General features: G+C 44.4%; 1 protein-coding gene across 7 annotated transcripts in view; it reads right to left on the bottom strand.

The window, feature by feature from the left end:
* Positions 1-25,866, bottom strand: part of FOXN3 (forkhead box N3) — a 439,954-nt gene that overhangs the window by 349,053 nt on the left and 65,035 nt on the right. The window contains exon 1 of one of the 7 annotated variants that reach the window (XM_055437277.2): positions 13,769-13,787. The exons of the other annotated variants lie outside the window; for them this stretch is intronic. The gene's annotated coding sequence lies outside the window, so the exon portion shown is untranslated. Of the gene's footprint in view, positions 1-13,768; positions 13,788-25,866 lie in introns of those variants that run through there. 7 annotated transcript variants of the gene reach the window in all.

Raw genomic sequence — 25,866 nt, 5'->3', positions numbered from 1 at the left:
CCAGAAGATCTGCACCTTAAGAAATGTTAAAGGAAGTCATTCAGGAGGAAGAAAAGTGACACCAGGTAAAAACTCAGATATATACAAAACAATAAAAAACACCAGAAATGATAACTGTGCAGGTTAACATAAAAACCTGTTTTTCTTACTATTTAAATCCCTTTAAAAGGCAATTGATTATTTAAAGCGGAAATAATGACCATGAGTGATAAAGTTTATGGCAAACACAGAAATAAAACTTGTGACAACAATAACACAAAGCCCAGGAGAAAAGAAACAGTGAAGTGCTCTTCAGCACTCTCGCACGATATATTAACCAGCGCACGCTCAGGTGAAGGCAGACCGCGTACGGTGACGACTCATACTGCAAAAGTGTGCCGCCAGTAAGGCAACCACTGCAGGGACGCTACCCACTGTAAATGCGAAGCCTCAAAGGGAGAGGGGGAGAGACACGCCGCTCTAACAGTGATCTAAATTAGGCCGGAGTGGCTCGGTCACTTTCAGACAAAGTGTTTCTAACTAAGTAACGGGCAATTTCATAATGATAAAGGAGCCCATTAATCAAGAGATCATAACAGCCCTTGATGTTTAGACATCTAATTACAGAATGTTTAAATGCATGGAAAAAAGCAAGGAAAAATAGGTAAATCCACAATGATAGTCTAAGATCTCAAAGCTAATAGAACAAATAAACAGGAAGTCAGTAAGGAGAGAAGACCTGAACACGATCAACAAAACCGATCTAATGTCACAAACACTGCGCCCAGCAGCAGAGCATTGCACGTTCAAGTGCACATGGAATGTTTACCAAGGGCGACGACATTCTGAGCTGTGAAACATCTCAATATATGAAAAGGACTAATGTCAAACCAATACGTTGTCTTTCCATAACGGAATTAAATTAGAAGTTAATGACACAATGAAATTTGGAAAATTCTTAAATATTGTAACTGAAAAATAAATAGCACATCTCTAAATAACCCAGAAGACAAAGAAGAAATCAAAGGAAAAATCAGAAAGTATTTTGAACAGAATGAAAGTGAAAAAAAAAATATATTGCAATTCGTGGGGCACCGCTAACGTAGACTTAGAGGAAAGTTTAAAACACTAAATGACTATATTAAAAAAGGAAAAAAGTCTCAAATTAATAGCTTTATTATCCTCCATCTTAAGAAACTAGGGAGAAAAAAAAATGTAGACGAAACCCAAAGCAAGCAGAAGAAAGGAAATAATAGACTCAAAAATAAATATAATAGAAAACAAAAAATAGAGGGAATAAATCAACGAAATTAGAAGCTAGCTCTCTGAGGTCAATAAAACTAATAAATCTCTAATTAGTATTACCAGGTAAATGGGAGAGAAATAAAAAATTGCAAAAATCAGGAATGAGAATGGTGGTATCACTACAGCTTATATATATTTAAAATGGCATTATGAACAACTTTATGCCAATAAATTCAACAATTTAAATTAAGTTGACAAGTTCCATGAAACACACAAATTAGTAAAAGTCAATAGGGAAAACAATCTGAATAAGCTTACATTTATTAGAGAAACTGAACTTTCAGGGAAAGAAATCTTCCCATGAAAAAGACTCCAGGTCCAAATGATTTCAGTGATGAATTCTACCAAACATTTAAGGAAAAAATAATACCAATTCCTCACAAATACTTCCAGGAAATTGAAGGAGACAGAATGCTTTCCACTGTATTCTATGTGATGAGGCTCACTCCAAAACCAAAAGCAGGCAAAGAAACACACACACACACACAAACTAAAGAGCAAGAGCCATCAGGAACATACACGTGAAAATCCCAAACAAAAAGATCTAGCAAGGCTTCCCTGGTGGCTCAGAGCTAAAGAATCCGTCTGCCAGTGCAGGAGACAAGAGTTTGGTCCTTGGCCCAGGAAGACCCCGCGTGCCGCAGAGCAGCTAAGCCCGTGCGCCACGGGTACTGAGCCTGTGCTTCAGAGCTCAGGAGCCACACCCGCTGCGTCCACTGCCGCAAGGCCTGAAGCCCGAGTGCCCTCGAGCCCGGGCTGCACAAAACAAGCCACTGCTGTGGAGAGGAGCCCCCACTCAGCACAGCTAGAGAAACGCCTGCACGACGACGAAGGCCCGGCACAACCAACAATACATAACTGGCCAAACATTTTAATGTTTGCCAAGTTAAATTCAGTGAAAAATGTATCATTCACACACACACATAACCAACTTGGGTTTATTCCAGGGATGCAGGGTTGAAACACTGTTAGAAAAATCAATCAGTATAATTCACCACGTACTGTGCTACGCTTACTGCCATGTCCAACTCTGCGACCCCATGGACTGCAGCCTGCCAGGCTCCTCTGTCCAAGGGATTCTCCAGGCAAGAGCACCGGAGTGGGTAGCCATTTCCTCCTCCAGGGGATCTTGCCCACCCAGGGATCAAACCCAGGTCTCCTGCATTGCAGGAGGACTCTTTACCGTCTGAGCCACCAGGGAAGCCTAACTCACCATAGTAACAACTAAAAATGTCATATGATCATGTCAGTAAACGTGAGAAAATCCAATAGCTTTTCTTGGTAAAAATCAGCAAACAAGTAATAGAAAGGAACTTCATCAATTTAATTAACACAATTTTTTTAAAAATCCCATAGCTACTATCATACATAAAGATGAAAGACTGAATTCTTTGTTGCTGAGATGAGGAGCAGGCAACATTTTCTGTTCTCACCACTTCCATTTAATATTTTATTGTAGGTTCGAGTGAGAACTTTCAGACAAGAAAAGGCAATCAGATGAGAAAGGACAAAGGAAAACTGTACTTGCAGATGATGTAATCATCTGTGTACAAAATCTCAAACAATCTGCAAAAAAGATGCTACAACTAGTAAGTGAGTTCAGCAAGGTTGAAGAATACAACATCAGTATACAAAAACAGCTATATTTCTATATCCTGGCACACCATCAGAATTGAAAAGACAATTTACAATAAGGTATAAACATTAAAATATTGAAGGATAAATCTGACCAAAGATATGGAAGACCTATATGCTAAGAACCACAAAAGACTATTGAGAGAAATTAAGGGCCTAAATAAACGGTGAGATATACCATGTTCATGGATTAGAAGACTCAATTCATTAAAATATTAGTTCTCTCCAAATTAATCTGGATTCAACACAATCTCAAACAAAATCCCATCACTGTTTTGGTAACAGCTGCCAAGATGATTAACAATTTACGTGTAAGTACAAAGGACCCAGAATAGCCAAAACAACTTTCAAAAAGGATGCTTAGGGAGGAACTGCACTGCATAAACCTAAGATGTATTATAAAGCTACAATAATCAAGACAGTGTGGTGCTAGCATTCAGACAGACAAGCAGATGAAGGAAACAAAATGCAGAGTCCAGAAACAGATTCACAGGTATTTGGTCAACTGATTTTAAACAAAGGTACAAAAGTAATTCAGTGGGAAAAGAAATTCTTCAGCAAATGGTTCTGGAACAATTTGAAATCCATATAGTTAAAAATGGATTTCAGTACATACCTTGTAACATATACAAAAATTAATTGAAAAATGGATCACAGAAATGAATACAAAACTATAAAACTTTTAGAGAAAAACATAAGGGAAAACCTCCATGAACCTCATGTTAGGCAAATACCCCTTCAGTTCAGTTCAGTTCAGTCGCTCAGTTGTGTCCGACTCTTTGCGACCCCATAAATCACAGCACGCCAGGCCTCCCTGTCCATCACCAACTCCCGGAGTTCACTCAAACTCATGTCCATCGAGTCGGTGATGCCATCCAGCCATCTCATTCGCTGTCGTCCCCGTCTCCTCCCACCCCCAATCCCTCCCAGCATCAGAGTCTTTTCCAGTGAGTCAACTCGTCGCATGAGGTGGCCAAAGTATTGGAGTTTCAGCTTTAGCATCAGTCCTTCCAATGAACACCCAGGATTGATCTCCTTTAGAATGGACTGGTTGTATCTCCTTGTACTTAGTTATAACAATAAAAGTGCCGTCCATAAAAGAAAAAAATTGATAAACTGGATTTCAAAATTAAGAATGCCTGCTCTTTGAAAGACACAATTAAGAGAATGAAAATATAAGTTATAATTGTTATAAAATATTTGCATATCAGTTCAGTTGCTCAGTCGTCTCTGACTCTCTGTGACCCCATGGACCGCAGCACACCAGGCCTCCTTGTCCATCACCAACTCCCGGAGTTTACTCAAACTCATGTCCATCGAGTTGGTGATGCCGTCCAGCCATCTCATCCTCTGTCGTCTCCTTCTCCTCCTGCCTTCAATCTTTCACAGAATAAGGGTCTTTTCCAAGGAGTCAGTTCTTTGCATCAGGTGGCCAAAGTACTATAGTTTCAGTTTCAGCATCAGTTTCTTTCAGCAAATATTCATGGCTGATTTCCTTTATCATATGTGATCAAAAAAATTTGTATCTAAAATATATTTTAAAACTATCAAAACTCAATAAGTAAATAATCAATCTGACAATATACTGGGCAAAAGACCTCAATAGGCACTTCACTAAAGAAGCTTCTTGCGTAGCTCAGTCAGGAAAGCATCTGCCCACAATGTGGGAGACCTGGGTTCAATTCCTGGGTTGGGAAGTTCTCCTGGAGAAGGAAATGGCAACCCACTCCAGTATTCTTGCCTGGAGAATCCCATGGAGAGAGGAGCCTGGCGGGCTACAGTTCATGGGATTGCAGAGTCGAACACAACTAATCGCTATCTTTCTTTCTCACTAAAGAAGATATATTAATGGCAAATAAGAACATGAAAAGATGTTGAATAACATAAGTCAGCACAGAAATGCAAATTCAATCTGTAATGAGAAACCATCACTGCATATCTGCTAGAATGGCTAAAATTTGTAAAGACCATACCAAATTTTGGCAAGGATGTGAGGCAACTAGAACTCTCATACACTGTTGGTGGGAATTTAAAATGGTACAGATACTGCGGGAAACATTCTGGCCGTTTCTTAAAAATTAAACATACACCTACCATCCAAATCCAGGCATTTCACTCTGAGGCATTAACCCAAGAGAAATGAAAGCCTATGACCACACACAGATCTGCACACAAGTATTCAGAGCAGCTGCATTTCTGAGAGCCCCAAACTGGAAACACTCAGACGTCTATCAGAAAGTGAATGGAGAGCTAAACGGTGGCATGTTCGTTCACAGGAGGATAACTCGGCAGTAAAGAGACAGAAGTGCTCACACCCTCTACAACATGGATGAACCTGAAATAATCACGCTGAGTGAAAGAAGCCAGACACACCTCCTTTCACTATGCTACACACTCACAGACACACATCCGCACACTATGTGACTCCACGGATATAACACTCTAGACAGGCACCCATAGTGACAGAGGCAGATTAAAGCCCACTTGCCTACCTGCAGGAGGGGAGGGATGAAAGGAGAGATGACAAAGAGGAAAGAAGCTCTGGCAGGTGACGAATACCTTCATTACCTTGCTTGTGAGATGGATTCACAGGTGCATACGTATGTCAAAGCTTACCAAATGGCACATTTTGAATATGTACAGTGTACTATGCATCAGTGATCCCTCAATAAAGGTAATTTCTGGAAATATTACCTAATATGTTAAGACATGCTTCTTAATGCTTTTGACCAGTATATTTCTATAGTATAAAAGGAATCAAACCCTAGGTCCCTACATCGCCTGCATCGGCAGGCAGATTCTTTACCACCATGCCATCTGGGAAGCCCATAACCCATAGTAGCCAGCCACAAAAACCTAATTTCTTTAAGTCTCATGTAAAAATTGATATACACACACCAAAAAAAAAAAAAAGATGGTACACAAGTTACTACCTAGTCCATAAATAATATGTGTTTGTTTGAATATAAGCAGAATGTTCAACATAAATTACTAGTCAGATTGTATAACATTGTCCCCCCCCACCACAAATCTTCAGGTGAAACAGCTACCTTAAGATGTACCCTGCTTTCTTTGGGGCACTGCTCACCCTGGCACACAACTAAAGGAGAATTTTAAAATTTTGGCAGCACTACTGTGAAGTCTAGAGGCTTTGACTGTCTTCTTAGAGTGTTTCCCTCTCCCTACCATTCCTCTTTTTTAAACTTGTAATCACTGGGAAACAAGGGCAGAAAATATACTTGCCAATGTCAGGCACTATTTTCCTCTTTAAAGGAAGTAACACCTAAGAATTCCCAATGTTTGTCACTTAATCGATTTGAAAGAAAGGAAACTGCATTAGACTTTCCATTTACCCAGGAAGGGGACACTTTGGGTTCTAACTCACTGAACTTTCTAGCTACTCCAGAACATCTTTTGCTGTTTTTGTTCACTTCCTCCTGGATTAGACAATGCCTCCAGATTATAGTTATGGACTTGAGGTTTCATGGCACAGTCTTGTGGCTGCTGAGGAAGCCGGAGAAGAATCCGCAGTGAAGTGGCCCTCGGCCCCAGTCTCCCGTCTACAGGCTCCTCTGTCTGCCACGGTCCCCTGAGTGCTGGCAAAACTTCTGGGCAGAACGTGCAGCGAATGGATCTGACGAGTTGAGCTCCTTTTTAAAATGATCCACAATTTGTAATTTCACTACACTTCTTAGGTGAGTGATTTAAAATAAATATGCCATTTTCTCTAGAATTAAGACAATGATCAAAAATTATTTCTTGGAATAATACAGAGTTAAACTCATCTCAGCGAGTTCAGCTGTGGCCAGGTGGACCTTAGCTTGCCAGAGAAGATGGTGTCAGAAAGATGGCTATTGTTGTTGTTTAGTCACTAAGTCGTGTCTGACTGTTTTGTGACCCCATGGACTGTAGCCCACCAGGCTCCTCTGTCCATGGGATTCTCAGGTGAGAACACTGCAGGCTCTGGGAGGCCTCAGTAAACGCTAATCCAACAGGAAGCCCCACCTCTCAAGGCCGCAGAAGTCTGAGATGCCTGCGGCTGTGAGAAAGGTCTCGAGATTCGGGAATAAAGGGGCTTCGTGCAGTTCCCACCGCCCGGCTCTGGCTCTAACCCGGAACCCAGCACAGTCAAGTCCTTCTTCCCCTCTGAGCCCTCCACCATCCCTGCAGGCTGCCTGTGTGGTCTGGTCCCAAGGCCACCTCCAGTCACAGTGACTCTGTCACAGAGCAGTCACCTGCAAAGTATTAAGTCACTGAATCGCGTCTGACTCTGTGCAACCCCATGGACTGTGGCCCACCAGGTTCCCCTGACCAAGGGATTCTCCAGGCAAGAATACTGGAGTGGGCTGCCATTTAGCCAATTAATAATGTTGTGATAGTTTCAGGTGAACAGTGAAGGGACTCAGTCAGACATAATCACATATCTATTCTCCCTCAAACCCTCTTCCATCCAGGCTGGCACCTAACACTGAGCAGAGTTCCTTGTTCTACACAATAGGCTTTTGTTGGTTTACCACTTCAAATAGAGCAACGTGCACATGACCTTCCCAGAGTCCTTAACTGTCCTCTCCCCCTGGCAGCCATGAGTTCGCTTTCTAAGTCTGTGGGTCGCCTTCTGTGTTGTAAGTAAGTTCACCTGTATCATTTCTTTTCAGATTCCACATATGAGGAATGTCATATATCTCCTCCTCTGACTGACTTCACTCAGTACGGCTCTCTAGGTCTGTCCATGTGGCTGCAGATGGCCTTATACCATTCATCTAACGGCAGAGTAGTATTCCATCGTATCCATGGACCACAGCTTCTTTACCCACTGCCCTGTCGATGGACATTTAGGCTGCTTCCATGTCTTGGCCGTTGTAAACAGTGCTGCGATGAACACTGGGTGCGGGACACGCATCTTTTGGGGCCATGCTTCTTCTGCAGACACATGGCCAGCAGTGATCGCAGGGTCATATGGTAGCTCTATTTCCACTTTTTTAAGGAACCTCCATACTGTCCTCTGTAGCGACTGGACGCGTTTACATTCCCACCAACAGTGCAGGAGGGTTCCCTGGAGGCTGCATTTCTGACAAGCCCCCAGGGGATGCATCAGCCAGGCGCAACACACATGCAGCTGGTTCTAGTCACACATAGCAAGGGCTGAATCTGCAGTGGTTCTCAAACGCGGTACCTCGACCAGCAGCGTCGGCAGCAGCTGGCAGCACAGAGGAACAGCAAGTCCTCCAGCCTCACCTGAGACCTCCTGAACCAGAAACCGGTGATGGAGCCTGGCAGTCTGTATGTTAATAAGCCTTCCAGGTGGATTCTGGTGCACACCAATAATCCAACCAGCTCCATTTCAATAGGCCTGCAGTTCTAAGAGAAAGCCATGGAAACTTCCAGAAGAAGCCCAGTTATAGAGGACTATTTTAAACCAGAATGTGTTGAAGTCTTCCAAGAGATATCATCAGCTCTAATTTTTTTTAAAGGAAGAAAATACGGTATGAAATAAACATACGAGCTTTCTTGTTGACAAGATACAATATACATACACCACCAGCATAATCACGGGCTCGATTTTCACATATTTATAATAAACATGTCACAACCATATTTTCAAAAACTCTCGTCCCTTTCCAAACTCTACATTTAAATTAGAACACACAAAACTACGTCTATTCTTAAACTTTACAAACCTTAAATAATGTGTGAGCACATTATGAAATGATCAGGGAAACACAGCACAGCCCCCAATTCAGAAACAAAACAAAACTCTATCCATTGCGAAAACAATGTAAGCAAAGGGTCTTAATCACAACCGTGTTGGCAGGTTGATTTTGCCCCAACATTTCCACCAATAACCCAGTAAGGATGAGGTCAACCAGATGATTATTTTGAATAATTGCACCATTTACCTAGAGATTTTTTTTTTTAATTACCAAGGTAGGCACCAGATTAAAGAGATATAGCTGCACATGTAGATAAGAAAGACTCCAAAGATAAATTAGATTGAATCACAGAGAAAGGTAGGAGGCTTACACACCAGAATTCAATAAAAATGGGGAAATATTAATGGAGAAAGAAACTACATTTTTATACTTGGGTTTGCCTCAAGGTCATGCAGAGGATGGAAAGCATATAAAAATTAGTATCTATAAAAAGAGCAGTCGAGAACACAAATAGACATTGATCACACCAAGTTGCTTGGGGCCACATGAACTCAAAGTCAAAAAATTATGATTCCACACACTGCCTGCACAGAGGCAGCCACACGCCAGTCTCCTCCACTGCGTCCTGTATTCTTCCCGCTGCCCAAAGAAAAGATTCACACCCGTAGACGCCAGGGACCAACGGGCCTCTCAAGGGTGAGCCGGGGAACAGTGCCATCAGCACCACCCAGAAATGGAGACACTCTGGGGCCCTGCCCTGGATCTGTTCAGAACCTTTGTTTTAACAGCATGTCTAAATATGGGGAGGCAACCCTGGTGGCTCGGTGGTAAAGAATCCACCTGCCAATGCAGGAGACCCAGGTTCGATCCCTGATCCGGGAAGATCCCCTCGAGAAGGAAACGGAGACCCACTCCAAGTATTCTTGCCTGAATGCCCCACAGAGCCTGGTATGCTACAGTCCATGGGGTCACAGAGTTGGACACGCCTTAGTGACTGCACAACAGCCAGGAGATTTGTGGGCACATCTACTAGAGGTGCGCTGCTCAAGCCTGCGTTCGGCCTCTTGGACCTACCTGGACACCCACTGTGACTTCCTGACTTTCTTCTGGTTGGTGCTGAGGTAAAGACGCCCCTTCTCAACCACCCCAAACTAAAACATCGACATGGGAGGCAGTTCCTTGTAAGGAAGTAAATGTCCCTTATCACACTGTGTCTTATTTTGGAGTAGAAGCCACAGCGTGACTCCTGTTTTACGGACTGAGAAAAACAGTTGGGAATTATTGAAGGTCAGTGCTTACTATTAGCAATTCCCAGGTGGTGCAGTGGGAAAGAATCCACCTGCCAACGCAGGAGTCGCACGTTCGAGCCCTGGGTCGGGAAGATCCCCTGGAGAAGGAAATGGAAACCCGCTCCAGCGTTCTTGCCTGGAGATAGACTGAGGAGCCTGGCGGGGAGCAGTCCACGGGGCAGCAAAGAGTCAGACATGACTGAGCGCGCGCACACACACAACTAAAAGCTGTGCTTCCCCTTATTCATGCCATACGTACCACCTGGGATTCCCCGGAAACCCCCGAAACAAAAGGGAAAAGCTCCACTGAGGTCAGGATGGTGTGCAGCTCTGGCCGTCGGACCCACAATTAAGAATGTGCTCCCCTTTCCTTCCTTTCTTGTTCCCAGCAGTAAGTTCGGGTCAAGTCTCAAGCCTGAAGACACCTAATCACTGTCATCTTGCAGCACTTTCCAATTACTCCGAAGTGTGCCTGCATCTGGATGCTGTTGTTTCTTTTTTTCTATTTTGGAGTTCAGAGAGAATATACTTAGATTTTCTGTATGACAGAAAGAAGTCTCAGGATTCATTTTTTTCAAAGGAATTTTACTTCTCAGCCCTCTGAGAGAGGAATTTAGCAAACCAACGTCTTGAGCACTCTCTGGGTTAGCTTTGAAGGCTTCTGCCCCCAACTCAAGAAGGAGGCTTCCAAACCAAAGTCTCTACAAGCAAACTGCCCCAGCAGCAAAGAACATCAGAAAAGAAAGAAATTGGGCATCTTCTAGGCCCATGGTTCTCAATCTTTGCTGAAGGTCAGAGTCCTCTGGCGAGGTTTTAAAAATCCCAATGCCCAAGCCACCCCCCCGCCAGACCCATAAGTCAAACCTTTGGGCACAGAGTATTCCTGGGCTTCCCCTGTGGCTCAGCTGGTAAAGAATCCACGTGCAATGTGGAAGACCTGGGTTCGATCCCTGGGTTGGGAAGATCCCCTGCAGTAGGGAACGGCTACCCACTCCAGTCCATGGGGTCACAAAGAGTCAGACACGACTGAATGACTTCCAATTTCAACTTTCACTTGGGCACAGAACCAGGCACTGAATTTTTTCAACCCTCCCAGGTGATTGATTCCAATGCCCATCCAAGTGTGAGAATCCATGAGCCCAGCAGTGACACTGACTCCCACGCAGACGCCATGAGGTCAGGTCCACCCGTGGCCCTGCGCCTCCAAGATTTACCCCCAACTCTTCCCACATGCCGGGCAGCTGAATCTCAGGATATATACTTCCACTCACATTCCAGACCTGGTCTTCTAAAACAACAGCTTCAATGGAGGTATATTTCTTTGCAATGCTCTTCCATTTAATAAATTCTTTCTCATTCCCTTAATATGCCTCCCCACTAACGCATAACCTACAAACACGTGAATTACACGTACGCAAACACCAGGAGACAGTGAAGAACAGGGAAGCCTGGCGTGCTACAGCCCGTGGGGTCACGAAGCGTCGGACACGCCTTAGCGACTGAACAGCAACACAGTGAGCATAAAGGATGGCTGTTGTAGCTCCACGGAGCATTTTCTCTTTACGGTTCCATCGTCTGACTCTCACATGACACGTCTAATGTTTTAAGGAAGCTCAGCTTTTCTTTCTTCTTTTTTCAACTGGCAGTGAAATTTCACCTGGAAATCTACTCTAAAAGATCTTCAAGAAACAGTCCAAGTAAGAACACGGTTGTATTTATTTTTTATGAGTAGCTGAAGGCTGATCAAAACGTTCCTCCCAAGTCACAAAATGTGCAACCCTGGCATTTTTCAGGGCTCTTTTTTGGCACACTGAACACAGGTCAAGACACGAGACAGCATTTTATTTTAATTATTCTTCTTGAACCTCCTGAATCTCCAAGCATCGATTTTTAAAGAAACTCATTCATGGTTAGCAGATAATGCAGCCGTTTTTCACCCTGGAGTGACCAAGTACAGATAAAACACAGTGAATACACTTTTCTTTACCAAAGAGGTGCCATTAACTTGTGCTTGGATTACAGCTGCTTGTGTGTGAATTTCTAGAATATTTTCCAAAACGTCTTCTCAACAAGCAGAGCTTGCCGAGTTTGCCAAACCTACTTCCTAACGTTTGTCTGTTCTGTTCTTTGGCAACTCTTTCCAGCAGGCTAACCCATTCAAAGTCTTTGCTCTGCTCTAGTCCATCTCATTACGTCGTCTTCCGTTTTGCTGTTACTTAGTCACAATACGGATCTTCAAAGGAGCTCCCCAAAAGGATGAAGTCAGAATCTGGATCGATCTTCTGTTAACACCGGAAGGAAGATTTATGTATATGCCCATAGAAATACACGTCCTTGGTAACTCCCAGTCAGTACAGAAGAATTAAAGTCACATATTCTACTCCACGTAAATTTGGTTCTATTTAATGATAAAAGACTACCTTATTAAAGACAAAGATGAAACAGTTGCAAATAATGGCACATTTGTTTGGTGCTGATTTTGAGTCTTTCCAGTACATCAACACTCTACAATAAAAGGTCACTAGAGAGAAGATAACAGACACCAGCCAAAGTGTTTCAGGCAAGAAATTAAGAGCAAGAAAAGACTTGCCAGCAATATGTGATTGGCTAAGAGCAAAGGGGCTTCAGAACCCGGCAGACCTAGGTTCAAATCCTGGCTGTGTCTCCCTGGGTCAGACGGTCAGCCTATGACCATTTCCACCTCTAAAATGCAAATAATGGTCCAGTGGTTAGGACTCCACACTTTCACTGCCAAGGGTGTGGGTTCAATCCCTGGTCGGGGAACTAAGATTTCCACAAGCCACACTGCTCTGCCAATGAATAAATAAAGTAGAATGCAAATAATAGCAGCAATGACCTTCCCAGGGTTGCAGTGAGGATTCAAAGGCTTAGAAAGTAGTGAGTGCAGGTCAGCTATTCCTGCTGCATTCTAAAGAAATGCAACCCAAAATAAACCCATGAGGCAAGAGAACTGGGTGTTACCTGTGTGCATCTTGCAGGAGAGAAAAGGGAGGCTCCAGAGACTGAACTCAGATCTCCCCACAAATCTTTCTAAAACACAAACATGACTGTGCCGTTCTTGTTCAACCCTCTTCACTGCCTCTCACGACCGGAAATGAGACAGACACATAAAGTCCCAACTCCTTCTCTTGGCATAATCCCGGGATGAGATTTTTTTCCCCAAAAACTCAACCCCAAATCATGTTTGTTAGTTTCTTCTTAAGATTTTTTTTTTAAATATGGATCTTTTTTTTTTTTTAGTCTTTATTGAGTTTGTTACAATATTGCTTCTGTATTATGTTTTGGTTTTTCAGCCACAAGGCAGGTGGGATCTTAACTCCCCGACCAGGGATCGAACCTGTGCCCCCTGCACTGGAAGACGAAGGCTTAACCACTGGACACCAGGGCAGTCCCCCAAATCACCTCTGCCACGAAGTCTTTCTGCAGCTGCACAGACAGCGCTGCCCCTCCTTCCTTGGGGCTCCCACCCTACACAAACACACTTTTAGCAAAGTGCCCACAGATTTTTCTGAGCTCGTTGGTTCATGCATCTGAATCTATGCACTAAACAGGAAGTTCCCTAAGAACAAGGACACTAGGCGATTCATCTCTGTAGCCCGAGCAGCTAGCCTAGCACGGAACACCTGGTAGATAGTCCACAAAATGCATGGAGAATGAAGGATTGATTGGATGGTCCAAAGCCATCCAACAAGTAAGCGGCAGAGCCCGAGCAGACCGCGCATCTTCCAACCTCCTGCTGGGCCAGAGTCCCCTGGAACCACACTGCTTTCGTCAGCGAGTGGGCGACGACGCAGAAAAGACCCGAGGCTCCACCTCCGTATTCAGGATGGACTTGCATACAGCCTTAGGTCATTTGTTTAAAAACAAAAACAATAACCAAAAATCTACCTGCATCGATTTTCACATGTGTGAAGGAGGGCTCATACTTAATACTGGACTTTACACAGGAGCTGGGAAAGAAGAGAAAAAGCAATCAGATACAGACGTGTCCCTCCTTGAAAAGTGCCTCCGTCTAAAACCGTCACAATAGTAAATATAATTAGATAACAATAATAATACCAAATACCACAGTTTATCGTAATCCTTTCTTCTGAGGCTTTCAATTGGAACTGAAAACACAATTACTAATTAAATTAGACAACAGGAGGTATCATTTTCCAAATGGAACCCTAGTGATATAAATGAGTTACTGCAGCTACTCCAATGTCTCACTGTCATTCAAAGAGGGGGTTCTTTCCTGGGTGGGAGTCAACTCAGAAAACTAGACCCCTATCCTGCATTTGTTCCTGGACTGGAAATGCAGCTCATTTCTCTACTTCCCACCTGGTTACTGAGCCACTGTGAGGCCACAGAGACGCTGCAGCCCAGTTCCTCCCCTCAAGGAGCTTCATGTACGCTGGAGAGGGACGAGCACAGACGTGAAGCGCCTAGCAGAGCCAGGCAAAAACGTAAGTCTTGGGACTCCCTCGTGTCCATGGCTAAGACTCCCCGCCCCCAGCACAGGGGCGAGGGGCGATGGTCACTCTCTGGTCAGGGGTTAATTATTTATTTTTAAAATTTATTATTTTTTTAATTAATTAAAGTCTCAAGGCAGGAGATAAAGAGCAGGGGACTCATATTTCTCGCCCTGGAGGTATCTGGGTAAAAAATAAAAACAGCTTTAAAGTAGAACAGGGAGAAACAGGAGGCCATGATCTTCGGGGAGGCTGAGAACATTCTGTTTTCTCCTCTTCTTGTTTTAAAATTCAGTTCTACAGTGGAAAGCACCAAGTCCCTTCCTTCCCTTTTACTTGAAGACTTCTCTAAATTGTGCTTTTAAAGGCATTAGGAGAAAAAAAAAAAAAAGGTTTTGTAGTCCAATGGAAAATTGGGGAAATTAAATTTTAAATTTTAGAATAAAAATATTTTCTTACTAAAGGATGGCTCAGACATTTGTAATATGAAAAAGTGAATCCAGAATCATCTAGAAGGGGATTTAATGTGCAGTTCTGACCAAATTCATTTAATGCTGTCTGCTTTCTAGAAACATCTTGCTGGCTAGCGTTCTGGAAAGAGACATGACAAATACATCACCTCCCTTTCTTATAATTTTATGGGTAGGCTAATTTTTTGTCATAGGTTAAAAGAAAAACATGAGTGGCTATGATGGACAAGTAAACAGGGCATCATAGCTAGCGGCTACAGCAGTAGAGGGACTTTAAAATCACGTTTTAAGTCCAACTTCTGGTCCAGCTCACCACTTACGAGGTGACCTTGGCCTAAAAATGGCTCACACTTTCTTGGCCTCAGTTTCCACATGAGTCAAATGGGAATAATGCCGTTACCTACCCTCAACGGCGAGCAGAATACTGATAGAGTCAAATTATCCAGCAAGTGCTCCGCAAAGAGCAAGCTTTCAGTGTTCAGAAAGCACCGTGTGAGACCCTCCAGGGTGAAGGGAGGCCCGTTAGGGTCAGTCCTCTGTAGCTGTGTCTTCTCAGGCTAAAATGAAGACACTCTCAACTTGAATGCAAGTGAAAGACTCAACATCAGCGGCCTGGCAAAAGAGTAAGAAAGACACCAAAATGGAAGAGACGTCCGAAGGACACTCCTCTCCCAGCTACAGAGGCAAGGAAATGAAGTTAACGTGGAATCACGAAAACGGTGCCCTCAGCACTGCTGCTACTTTTCTCTGACATCTGATACCCAGACATCACAGAGTATCAGGAGAACAAAGAAAATGCACAGAACAGCAAGACAGACGCTTTTAGTCGTTTTCTCACTCGGAGCCTTGGAGTCGAGTTGGCAGCATGGCAAAGGAAGGAAACACAAGATCCGTCCATGGTAAATTTACACCAGATTTTTAGGACCCAGGATATTTCTAAGGAAATATACAGAGATAGTGGCAAAGCCAGCAACAAATGACCGTGTGATTCATGGGAAGATTGAGACTTTGAAACAGATGCTCCACTTGGCCAAGTCAATTCACTACCCTCGAGGATACAGATCTACAACAAAAGCAAATCCTCACATGAGGTTTCATAGGACACATTAAAAAAAAAATTCCTGTATGCCTGGAGCACTAAAGCAACTAGTTAGAAACAAGAAAGCGATGCGACTTAATCCAGTTCTCTGGAAGAAAACGTCCCCAGATTGCTGACAGCAGGAGCGTGCACGGCACACTCCTTGATATAAGTGTGTCAGATTAGGTCTTCAAACTACTTGTTTTGTATAGACTTTCAACAGTAAGCGGGAGACTGGCATACATGCACTATTGATACGCGTGTGAAACAGACGACGGATGAGTCTGGGCTTCCCAGGGGTGCTGGCGGCACAGCATCAGGCTGCCAGGCCGGGGATGCAAGAAGATTCCCCTGGAGGAGGAAATGGCACCCCACTCCAGTATTCTTGCCTGGAAAATCCCATGGGCAGAGCCGGCTGACGGGCTACAGTCCCTGGCGCTGCAAACAGTCAGACAAGGCCGAGTGCACTCACACAAGAGGACCTACAGGACAGCACAGGGGCCTCTCCTCAGGGCTCTCTGGCGACCTGAATGGGGAGGAGATCCAAAAAGTGAGGGGACATGTGTACACAGAGAGCTGGTTCACGCTGCTGTACAGCAGAAACCAACACAGCACTGCAAAGCAACCACACGCCAATCAAAGGAAGAAAGAAAGTGAAGGCGCTCAGTCCGACCCTTTGCGACCCCGTGGACCTCAGCCCACCAGGCTCCTCCGTCCATGGGATTTTCCAGGCAAGAACACTGGAGTGGGGTGCCACTGCCTTCTCCAAGAGATCTTCCCGACCCAGAGACTGAACCCAGGTCTCCCTCACTGTAGGCAGATGCTTTACCATCTGAGCCACCAGGGAAGTCGACCCACTCTAATCAAAAATTAATTACTACAAAAACAGTAATGGGAAATGCAACACAATAAAACTGAACGAACAGGTGAACAAACCAAAGAACAAAGCGGCTGAACTCTGGCCTCTGTGAGCTGGAAGAGTCCTGGGTCCCTACCAGTATCAGTCTGGGGTGGGACCCTGTCCGAGGACGTCCACAGTCTCACCAGGCAGCTCTTCCAACTGAAACAACACACTGGGTGACGTGAACCTTCCAAAGGCTTCCATTTCCTCAACACATTGTCTCTTAGTGGTAATGATGCAGGCGTCCCAAAGAGTGAAGCCCTTCAGCAGATAACCCTTCTGTCATCTCACCGTCACCAACATTCATGGGTTCCCCTTATATCTCATATAAGGACTTACCACAACCTCTAATTTTCTTATTGTCTCGCTGCTGACTGTGGGATCACCCCCTTCTGAACGTCGTTTCCTGAAGGTAAAGTACCTCCCCTTGCCCCGGCAGGTAGCCCACAACCTACCTGCACATGAGCAGAAGCACGCCTTAAACATTTGTTGAATATGTAGATGGGCTCTGCACTGTGGAAGCAGGAGCTCTGCCCTTCTCATTTCATTTCAAACATATCGTCTGGGTGTCATTAACATTCACTAAAATTCTGTCCTTAAATTCAACTGACTGGGGGACTTCCCCAGTGGCCTAGTGGTTACGACACCGAGCTTCCAAAGCAGGGGTTGCAGGTTCAATCCCTGGTCAGGTAACTGAGATTCCACCATGCACAGCCGCCAAGAAAAAAAAAATTTTCACTGAGAGAGTCAAAGAGCCTCCGCATAGTGACATTAAGGAAAGAGATGGAAGACAACACAAATAAATGTTAAAATGACCTTTGTTCATGAATGATAATAAGTAATATATTTTTTTTAAAAAGTCAGCTGACTGAGATTTTGGTACCTGCTCTGCCACTCTCAACACAGCTGTGTATCCTTGAGCAAACTTTTCCACCCCTCCTATTTCCTTTCTGGGGGTGCCTGAACTATTCTCTTAAAGGTTCCTTACATCAGTAGCATTCTAAGATTATTTTGGAAAATATAACCCCAAAGACCTGAACTATGATAATTAATAAAGTTTACAATGATCAGAACAAATAAACAAATGCATTTCAAGATTGTTTTATTGAGTTAGTCACGGGTGTCTTGGATTAGCTCATTTCTCTGTCGAGTCACACACTGTATGTACCTTTCCGCATCTGGCCCTTGGAAAGAGTAAAATGGACGAGGAGGCTAATGTCCACTTCCTAAAATAAGAGCAACCCCCTGCTCTCCTGTGCAGGGCATCTCTGCAGCCTCTCTATGCCAGACTCCTAATATGAGAAGTGACTGGCATCTAACTAAGTGGTTCTTACAGATATTTATTTTCCCAGTCACCAACGGGTTAACGCACTGAGATCGTCCTTTGTTTTACAAAGGGGCAGGAAAACACAGGGAGCTGATACAGTCCATTATTAAAATTGCATTTCAGCAGAGGCAGACAACTCCAGCCACCTGACGCTGAGCTTAGCCATCCTCTCTTGCTACAAACCCAAAGCTATTCCATTAAAAGCATAAGCAAAACAATAGAGCTGACAGCCCCGCAAGCTCCCCCAGCAGACAGAAACCATCAATCCTGCTGGTGAAGTATTTAGCTACAGTTGGAGAAAAGACATTTCTTTGATTGAAGGATAAGAGAAAGGAATACAGAGCCACTTTGCAATCAGAGCAAGATCGTGCATACTTGAAGAAATAACAGCTTCGACAGTCAGACGATAAGCTTGCTACTGGAAAATAGGAGAAAGTACCCCGAGTGGGGACCTGGAAAAGTCTGAGGGGAAATGAGGTCGTTCTTACCTGCTCCACCTTCAACTTGGATGATCACGGTTCCCACCCATGCCCCGCGTGATCATTTCTACAGAAACTAAACAATGAGCTTCTTCAGGGGCCAAGCAGGCACAAAACTAGCCTCTTTAGCTTGGGCAGTGTTAAGTAATATTAATAAGCTCTAAATCTTTACTTGGAAGTCAATGAAATTAGCAATAGAGTTTGGAAGTCAGAAACACGGTGCTGGGTTATTTAAAAAAAAAAAAAAAAAAAAAACCCTCCGACCATTCTTTGCAGCTAAACTCCAGCTCCGGTTCTCCAGGCTAGAAGAGTAGTGTTAATAGATTCTGCCTCGACTAAAAAGGGAGCCAGTGGCAGAAAATCTATTCCTCCAGCGAGGTTGCCGGGCAACGAGCAAGCTTTTGGCATGTGGCTGATGTCTCCAGGCAGCCCGGACTACACAAAGTAAGCTCTTCCATCACTTATAACTAACTTGATTTTGATGGATTAAAACCAAATCAAAACGTACTGTAACTCACTCGCTTCCAAATTCAGGAATCAGGGAGAGACAGAAAACATCCCAATAGCAAACATAACACTAAGTGATCAGGAAAAGAAAAACCCACGAAAGTTCATTCTGTCGGTGACAAACCTCTTACACGTCCTGGTATACACACAAGTCTGTTTTAAGATGAGAATACTCAAAAGCAGTGGGGAAAAACAGCGTTCAGGAATCTTTTGGTGTGGGGGACGAATGAAGTAGGTCGAGAGCGATTAAGAGGGAAAAACTTCCAGTTGCAAAATAAATGAGTCACGGGATGAGAGGCACAGCACGGGGACACTGTGAATAGCACTGCACCGTCTCTGCACGGCGACAGGCGGTAACTAGCCATCACAGTGATCATTCTGCGATGTACAGAAATATCGAATCACTATGTTGCATACCTGGAACTAAAACAGTGTTCTAGGTCAATTATGCTTCAATCCAAAAAATGCATTTTGGAAACATACTAATGTTACAAAGATAGAGCCTGTTACGAGGAGTTCTGGATTCAAATGCATCTTTGGGGGTGAAGGTGTCTGCACTATTTTTTGCAAACTCCTGAGCACATTAGATAGCATATTAAAAAGCAGAGACATTACTTTGCCAACCAAGGTCCGTCTAGTCAAGGCCATGGTTTTTCCAGTGGTCATGTATGGATGTGAGAGTTGGACTGTTAAGAAAGCTGATCGCCGAAGAATTGATGCTTTTGAACTGTGGTGCTGGAGAAGACTCTTCAGTGTCCCTTGGACTGCAAGGAGATCCAACCAGTCCATTCTAAAGGAGATCAGTCCTGGGTGTTCATTGGAAGGACTGATGCTAAAGCTGAAACTGCAATACTTTGGCCACCTCATGCGACGAGTTGACTCACTGGAAAAGACTCTGATGCTGGGAAAGTTTGGGGGCGGGAGGAGAAGGGGACGACAGAGAATGAGATGGCTGGATGGCATCACCGACTTGATGGACATGAGTTTGAGTGAACTCCGGGAGTTGGTGATGGACAGGGAGGCCTGGCGTGCTGTGATTCATGGGGTCGCAGAGAGTCGGACACGACTGAGCGACTGAACTGAACTGAGCACATTAGTCACTAATCAGCAAGCCCTTGCTAAGGGCTCTGAGCTCCCATCCCCGTGCCGAGGGCATGATGGGAAAATGCAGGACTTTAGGCCCGGCCTCATTCAGAACAAACTTACTATTGGGACAGGAGGTGAGATGGTTATTCTCACCAACCAAGGTTCCTCCACAGAAGGTGAGTTTTGGTACTGATTGTGTTGGCTTATGAAAACCACCCCCAAGATATACTGGCCGAGCTGCCGAGACCTCCCAAATGATCAGGCCTGAGTGCCGAAGGCCGGTCTGCCCTACCCCAGAGTGCTGGTGTGACCCAGGCCAACCTGCCAGGGGTCAGAGTACCATAAAACACACTCACACTTGATCCCAAACATTTCTCTTTTAGAAAAACATCCTTTATAACGTTCATAATGTTTCACCTCCTTCCGTTAAAAAATAACCTCCTTGGGGGACTTCCCTGGCAGTCCAGTGGTTAAGAACCTGCACTGTCCCTGCAGGGAACTCAGGTTAGACCCCTGGGGACTAAGATCCCACATGTTGCACAGCGCAACGTCCCCCACCAAAAAAAAAAAAGAAACTCTTTTCATTCAGAAAACTGCACACACACAGACAGAGGAATCCTGAATCCTCGTGCAATCCTGAACCTGCTGAGGTCAGCAGCAGCCATGGGCCCAGCACAGGGATGCTGAGGGCAAAGGCAACCAGATGCAGCGGCCCAGGAGCGGTGCACACACCGTCCGAGGAGCTGCGAGGGAAGCCAGCTGGTGCCCGCCGTCTCCCTCTAACGCGGAGGACGCACGTGGCTTCGAGTGCAGCACTCGCGTTCCAGACGCGGCAAGTCCCATCTGCGGCCTCCTCGGCCCCTTGTCCATTACGGGTCCATTACGCCTCCCGACAATTTCCCATGTTTCTTGCAACACATTAAAATGCACTACAGGGGCTAAAAGCAGCCTCCTCCGTAACCAGTGCAATGATAAAACACAACTTGATGGAAACTGATACGTTATCATCACTCCCGATCAAGACAAATGCCCTCAGGAAACAAAGAGTTGTTAGTGTTAATATGAAAAGGGCTTGATGGGTCTTCCCATCAGCTTGTCCAGGTGGCTGAGCAGGGCACTGCCACCTTCCACAAGCCTAATGCTTGCCTGCTCTTTAAGGTCAAGTCCAAAGGCCACGGCAGAAAGTCTTCACAGAGCCCTCTACCCGCCCCGCTCAGCTCTCCTGCTCCCTGAAGCTCTGCTCCTGCATGGAACCTTTTCTACTTTGCATTCATCCCGTGCGCACAACCACTCTCCCTCCTACCAGGTGTGTGCTCCCCAAGTGCAAGCTCAGGGCCTGACTCAGAGCAGACGCTCAATGTCAGATGATTTTGTTTTTCACTGGAAGAAAACAAAATGGTGTATAAATATAACCCCGAAGAAAAAATTTTTTTTTTTTTTTTAGTTTGTAGGTCATCTGAGATATCTGGTCAAACCATTCGTGCTGTGTCATGGAAAGAGGAGTCTGTGGTCTGAGTGTTGTCGGCCAGCCAGCCCAGCTCTGCCTTTCCAATTGGAGTGCCCTGCACACCCTACAAGGAAGCTGGTTAAACTGCAGTTTTGCAGAGGAATCATTCAATAAGTGGAGGCCAGGAGAAAACTGAGTTGGTGAACTTGCCCCGATGCTTTCCTTTCTTAAAATGATCTCCTATGTTATTAAAGCCTCACAAGTGCACTACATACCTTCGTCTTTTTCATACACACACATACACACACCAGCACACAACGTCAGTTGCCCGTTGTTGATTGTTAAACTCTCTCTTTACCTGACGAGTTTGTAAGATGGCTTCTTTCAAGTTTATAGATAATAGCACCCTGTTTGTTTCCTACTGTTTGTCATTAATTACTTGTTGCGGCCTCGTTTGTCTTCCCAATAGACTGTGAGCTCCCCAAGGGTAGAAACTATTTTATCCTGAATTCTATTAGTAGCCCCCTGGCCCAACACCAAGCCTGACATGGATGAGGCACCTGCGTACGTACTGAGTGATCACTACCTGAATTAATCAACCGCCTGGGAAGGCAGTGCCTACCTGAAGTTCTAGCTTAGCCGAGGGGCTCTGAAATAAGACCACGATTGAGTAGTTAGGCTACTGGTCGTACACTAGATTTTTTTTGCTTCAGAGAAACTTACAACCTAAATAAAAAAGTCAGCATCCTCCTTTAGGAAAACTAAAGAGATCCAACCAGTCCATCCTAAAGGAAATCAACCCTGACTGTTCATTGGAAGGACTGATGGTGACGCTGAAACTCCAGTACTTTGGCCACCTGAAACGAAGAACTGACTCACTGGAAAAGACCCTGATGCTGGGAAAGACTGAAGGCAGGAGGAGAAGGGGACGACAGAGGAAGAGACGGTTGGAGGGCATCACTGACTCGATGGACATGCATTTGTGCAAGCTCTGGTAGATGGTGAAGGACAGGAGCCTGGTGCGCTGCAGCCCACGGGGTCGCAGAGAATCTGACACGACTGAGCGACTGAACAGCAACAAAGGAACCCCCAATCCTGGAAGAATCAGTAGGAGCTGGAAGGAGAAGCTGGCAAAGGGAAACCATTCTGTGATCTTATTTGAAGAGAACGTTCAGAATCAGAAACACCTCTATTCAGATGTTCAAGACAGACACTTGCAGTCAAAATACATATTTACTTTTAAATGCAAGTCTGGGACTAGAAACACCCCTGTTCCCTTAGCGTGAACATTCTCTCTCACTCTCTGCCCCCCCAGCCCGCTTCCCTGAACCCCGGGCACAGGCAGGCCTCTGACATTTCTCACAATGCATTTCAGGTGATTTCATGTTTCCCCACACGGACGTTTACATCCATCAGAATATATATCCTGATATTTTCATTCAGAAAAACACATCATAAACATGAGTGCATGCCTGTATGTGAGTGGGCTACACAAAGGTTTCTGAAGATGTGTGCATATCGGGGACTTCGCTGACAGCCCAGTGGTTAAGACTCCACACTTCTGCTGCAGGAGACACGGGTTTCATCCCTGCTTAGGGAACTGAGATCCACATGCCTGGCGGTGCAGCCGGGAAAAAAAAATGTGTGCCTATCATCACAGGATTATCTGTTTATTTACTCTCACTAATAAAGCAGAGCAGAGAAACACGGAAAAGTCAAAGCACTAGATAATTTTTTAAATTATTCATATTTGACTCTAGGCTCTAGGACACTAACAGTTTAAACACCAGACTTCCCTTCTATTCTTAATTCTATTTAGCTTAGGCTATTAAGACTAATTTATGTTTCAAAGGCATACACTAACTGATCACATGAGATAATATATGTAAAAGTACTCTCTAATTAAAATGTATTACGGTGTAATAATGTAAATGTGTTATTACTATAATGCTTTTTTCTTTCAGTTTGTATATATGTATATATGTGTGTATATATATTATATATGTAGTCAACACAAATTTTCTAATAACCTGTTCACAGACCATTCCTGATCAGTGACAAAGATTTCACCAGCCAGAAGCAAAAGAAGAAAAATTATAACAATGTTTTTAAAATATATATAATGCCAAATGCATTATATTTAAGAGATGGCTTTTATTCTGATATTAAATTCTTACTTATTTTTTTCTGGTTTTTTCAAAGGTCCACTCTTTTATCTAATTATAGTATGGCTGTTGTTCAGTCGCCAAGTCGTGACTGAGTCTTCTCAACCCCATGGACTGCAGCACACCAGGCTTCCCTGACCCTCACCACCTTCCAGACTTCGCCAAGTTCATGTCCATTGAGTCACCGACGCCATCCAACCATCTCATCCTCTGTCGTCCCTTCCTCCTCCTACCTTCAAACTTTCCCAGCATCAGGGTCTTTTCCAATGAGTCGGCTTTTCACTGCAGGTGGCCAAAGTACTGGAGCTTCAGCTTTAGCATCAGTCCTTCCAATGAATATTCAGGACTGATCTCCTTTAGGATGGATTGGTTGGATCTCCTTGCAGTCCAAGGAACTCTCAAGAGTCTTCTCCAACACCACAGTTGGAAAACATCAATTTTTGGCGCTCAGCCTTCTTTATGGTCCAGCTCTCACATCCATACATGACCACGGGAAAAACCACAGCCTTGATGATACAGACCTTTGTCGGCAGAGTGATGTCTTTTCTTTATAGAACACCGTCTATGTTAGTTATAGTGGTTCAGTTCAGTTCAGTTCCTCAGTCGTGTCCAACCCCATAAATCACAGCACGCCAGGCCTCCCCGTCCATCACCACCTCCCAGAGTTCACTCAAACTCATGTCCGTCAATTCAGTGATGCTATCCAGCCATCTCATTCTCTGTCGTCCCCTTCTCCTCCTGCCCCCAATCCCTCAAGCATCAGAGTCTTTTCCAGTGAGTCAACTCGTCGCATGAGTCGGCCAAAGTATTGGAGTTTCAGCTTCAGCATCAGTCTTTCCAATGAACACCCAGGATTGATCTCCTTTAGAATGGACTGGTTGGATCTCCTTGCAGTCCAAGGGACTCTCAAGAGTCTCCTCCAACACCACAGTTCAAAAGCATCAATTCTTCGGCGATCACCCTTCTTCACAGTCCAACTCTCACATCCATACACGACCAAGGGAAAAACCATAGCCTTGACTAGATGGACCTTTGTTGGCAAAGTAATGTCTCTGCTTTTTACTATGCTATCTAGGTTGGTCATAACTTTCCTTCCAAGGAATAAGCGTCTTTTAATTTCATGGCTGCAATCAGCATCTGCAGTGATTTGGGAGCCCAAAAAAATAAAGTCTGACACTGTTTCCCCATCTATTTCCCATGAAGTGATGGGACCAGATGCCATGATCTTCGTTTTCTGAATGTTGAGCTTCAAGCCAAACTTTTCACTCTCCTCTTTCATTTTCATCAAGAGGCTTTTTAGTTCCTCTTCACTTTCTGCCATAAGGGTGGTGTCATCTGCATATCTGAGGTTATTGATATTTCTCCCGGCAATCTTGATTCCAGCTTGTGCTTCTTCCAGCCCAGTGTTCCTCATGATGTACTCTGTATATAAGTTAAATAAGCAGGGTGACAATATACAACCTTGACATACTCCTTTTCCTATTTGGAACCAGTCTGTTGTTCCATAGCAAGTGGCAATTTTTAAAGCCATTATTTGCCAAAAAAAAGAAAGAAAAGAAAATTTTCTTTTGAAATTTATTAATCCACAGAACCTAAAAGTCAGCAATAAAAACACCAACAGGTTCACAGTCTGTTCAAGGAAAGAAAGTGAGGGTCCTTTTTACCTGTAGCTTTAGTGCCTCTGAAAGTGAAAAGCTAAAGTGTTAGTTGCTCTGTCATACCCAACTCTGCGACCCCATGGACTGTAGCCCACCAGGCTTCTCTGTCCATGGGATTCTCCAGGCAAAAATACTGGAGTGGGTTGCCATTCCCTTCTCCAGGGCATCTTCCAAACCTAGGGATCAAACCCAGGTCTCCTGCATTGCAGGCAAATTCTTTACCATCTGAGCCACCAGGGAAGCTCTAGTGCCTTCACTTATCTAATAACATCTGGAATATTCTGAAAGGCCCAGCCTCTGCGCTGAGCCCTGCCTGGCTCCCAGCATCCCAGCACCTGTTTGGCTTCTGGGTGATCACTTCGTTTACCCCAGTAGCCCCAACAAGAAGCACCACTTCAGAAGGAAGGCCCAGTC

The sequence above is a fragment of the Moschus berezovskii genome, chromosome 9 (genome assembly GCF_049115385.1).
Source record: "Moschus berezovskii isolate FMDL1 chromosome 9, NW_MosBer_1.0, whole genome shotgun sequence".
NCBI classification, from domain to species: Eukaryota; Metazoa; Chordata; class Mammalia; order Artiodactyla; family Moschidae; genus Moschus; species Moschus berezovskii.
This window is presented reverse-complemented; position numbering and strand designations above follow the sequence as displayed.